This window comes from Crocodylus porosus, unplaced genomic scaffold, assembly GCF_001723895.1.
Source record: "Crocodylus porosus isolate Cpor-Errol unplaced genomic scaffold, CroPor_comp1, whole genome shotgun sequence".
NCBI lineage: Eukaryota > Metazoa > Chordata > Crocodylia > Crocodylidae > Crocodylus > Crocodylus porosus.
In genome coordinates this window covers 166134094-166137074 of record NW_017728906.1, presented here as the reverse complement: position 1 = coordinate 166137074, position 2981 = coordinate 166134094, and positions in this window count along the sequence as shown.

Here is a 2981-nt window from a genome sequence, read left to right as displayed (position 1 = left end):
GCGCGAGCCGCATGGGCTGGGGGGTGGAGAAGCCAGCTGCAGTGTCTGGGGCTTCGTCGGCTGAGGGGCACGGGCCCCGCGCACGCTGGGGCTGGGGTTGCAGCAGCCGCTAGCTCCCAGGCTCAGGGGTATGTGATTGCAGCTGCCTCGGTTGAGGGCCTGGGGGTTTATGCGAAGCGTGGTGCATCCCTACAGCTGGGAGCCCTGCCAGCTACAGGGCGTAAGTTAAAGGTCAGTAGTAACCACCTGTAAAGTTAGTACACCTTTTCCAGGTCTACCTTCATAGCTGGTTGGAGCTTTTTTTTTATGCTGTGATCAGTATTTTGCATGCGTAGCTGGTCTGAACGTAATTGCACAATATCTGTAAGTGTAGAGGGGGCTTAATTCTTTATGCTGTGGCCTGCACCCGGCAGTAGGGTTTTAAGTCTGAAGCCACAAACCCAAATCAGGAATAATGACACCAAGTTAACGGCTCCCTCCTTGTCCAGGACAGTCTATCTCACCCTTTCCTACTTTCATCAAAGCCATCATCCTCAGGAGCCCCTCAGCGGCTCCTCCTGTCCCTGCTGCAGCGCTCCGTCTTGGGAGCACGGGAGCTGCAGCTGAGCGTGAGCAAGGGGCTGGGGCAGTGGGAGCGCAGAGCCTGGAGCCTGTGCTCCGGGGGTGGCAGGAGTGTGGAGGTCAGGTAGGCAGGGTGTGGGTGTGTGGGGTTTGTAGCATGTGAGGAAGGTATGGAAATCTCCCACACTCCCTCTGCGCACCACCCTCCATGGCGCACAGCCTCTTGTGCTGGTGGCAGCAGCAGGTAGCGGGTCATCAGGTTGGCATGAAGCTCCAGCCAGTTCTGGAAGCTGTATGTGGTGGCAAGAAGTGGAGGCCTGTATTGTGCAGGGCTCCCAACAGTGTACGTGTAGCTCCTGACACTTGCGCACCACTGGGGGGAAGCCCCATGTAATGGAGCTGGTGGCCAGGCCCTGCTCCCTGCCGCCACGTGCAGCTCCTGGGACTCCATCAGAAGTGGAGGGGAGCCCCACCGCCTGTTTCCCCCAAGGGAGTCCCAGTAGCCGCATGTGGCGGGAAGGGCAGACAGCTCCATCACATGGGACTTTTCCCCGGTAGTGTGCACGTGCCAGGAGCTGCACATTTGCTGTGGGGAGCCTCATGTGATGGTGGCAGGTTGGGCAGAAGCACCTCTTCAGGCCATGAGCACCTTGAGAGCCCACTTCTGCCACCATGGGTGGGGGAGGTATTCCCACCCTCCCTCATACCCGACACACCCACACCCTGCCCCCACAACCCCCCAAGTATACACACCCCACAACATATTCTGTACTCCACCACAAACAAAGTCACACCCCCTCACAAACCCCACACACACCTCACTGAATGCACACTTTCCACATACAATATACGAGAATAAGACTTCATTTTTGAGCTATTATACAATCACCTCTACATACAGAATGCAAACACAAATCATGACAAAAATATTTTTTAAATTAAGGTAAAATATGTTATAGTAAATTTTTGACTTCTAGTATATGATTTTTCTATGCCTCTCCCCCCACCATAGGAGTACCTCTGGGGACACAGAGGGGGACTTCTGCTGGCAAAGGTCAGGGGTTAGGAACAGGACTTCTAGTCCCAAGATGGTGACCAGAGGCAGGGCACCTGTCAAGGGCTGGGGCTACCCTTGCGGCCCTGACAGCTCACCAAAACTCATTAAGTGACCCTCCAGCCAAAATAATTGCCCACCCTTGCTGTAAAGCATCCATGGCTGTGATTCTTTGATAGAGTGAGGCGTCCAACTCTGGAAGAGGGGTGGAGTTTAGCAGACTGGCTTATAGCCCCTCCCCACTCTTTGCTTTGGCATTTCCTGCTGCCTACTTCACTGTTCAGTCTACTAGCTTTGCCAGATCATGTTTTGTATGTATCCCTTTCCCCACACATTATATGGGGAGCTGGGTGCCAGGTTGGGGCTGTGGGCTCCCAATAGGTGACAAGACATCTAAAAATTGCTACGCCTTAGGTCTTTTGGCAAATGTAACCCTCATGCTTACTCTTGGATTTTCAGCATCAAGCAAAATAGGCAGGGTTTGTTTAGTATTAGTAGGGTCATATCAAGTTTAGCACCTAGGAGTGCTACCCATAGACCAACACCATTAAAACCAATAACAGGACAGCAAACTGTGAATGACCCACTCAGGAATAACACTATTAGTTTCCAAGAAACTATTAAGCCCAGAATAAGCCAAGAAATAAGTGGAACTCACACTCATATCGTATTGAAAAGGTCTGTGTTCAGATTTCTCAATTTACCAAGCAATAAAAGTTGTAACCAAAACTGAGGCGCACAAACCATGGTCTGAAATCGCTGTTTACTTACTTTAACAGAATAACTTCATTCAAAGATGGTGAGAGCTCATAGCTCCCATTAGCTGTGATCATCTTACGTTTCCTGTCTGGCAAAAATCTGGGACCTCCTAGACAACCTTCTCCTGGACCTGGCCAAGCTGGACATGTTTCAGACACGGAAGGAGGGTCTGGCCAGGACTGCAGGGCCACTTTCCTTGCCCTACTTCGTTCCCGTCTCTGAGCAGAGGATCACTAGGTAGTATCCACTGGCTCCTTGGACTTGTTTGAGGGTCAGTGGGTGCTGTCTGGTGTGCTCTGCTCGGTGTCTCCACTTGGCATGCTTGTTTTGAACCTCTGACCTCCACTCCTGTCCCTGTTTTCATTATTATTTGTCCCAAGTGTTCAGTCACTAGTAGGCCCCTGTATTAAAGGGGGCTTAGTTTCCTTGGCGGACCTGGCGGATGAAATCCCTTGATATGTTCAAAGGCCTGTCTGGCAAAGTGAGAATGGAGCCACTTTCCTTCTTTGTAGAGTACAAAGCATATAGGTGCCAAAACTCTAGCCAAGTCAGTATCCTGACCATTAATTTTCCTATCTGGTTATACATGGCTTTTCAGATTACAAGT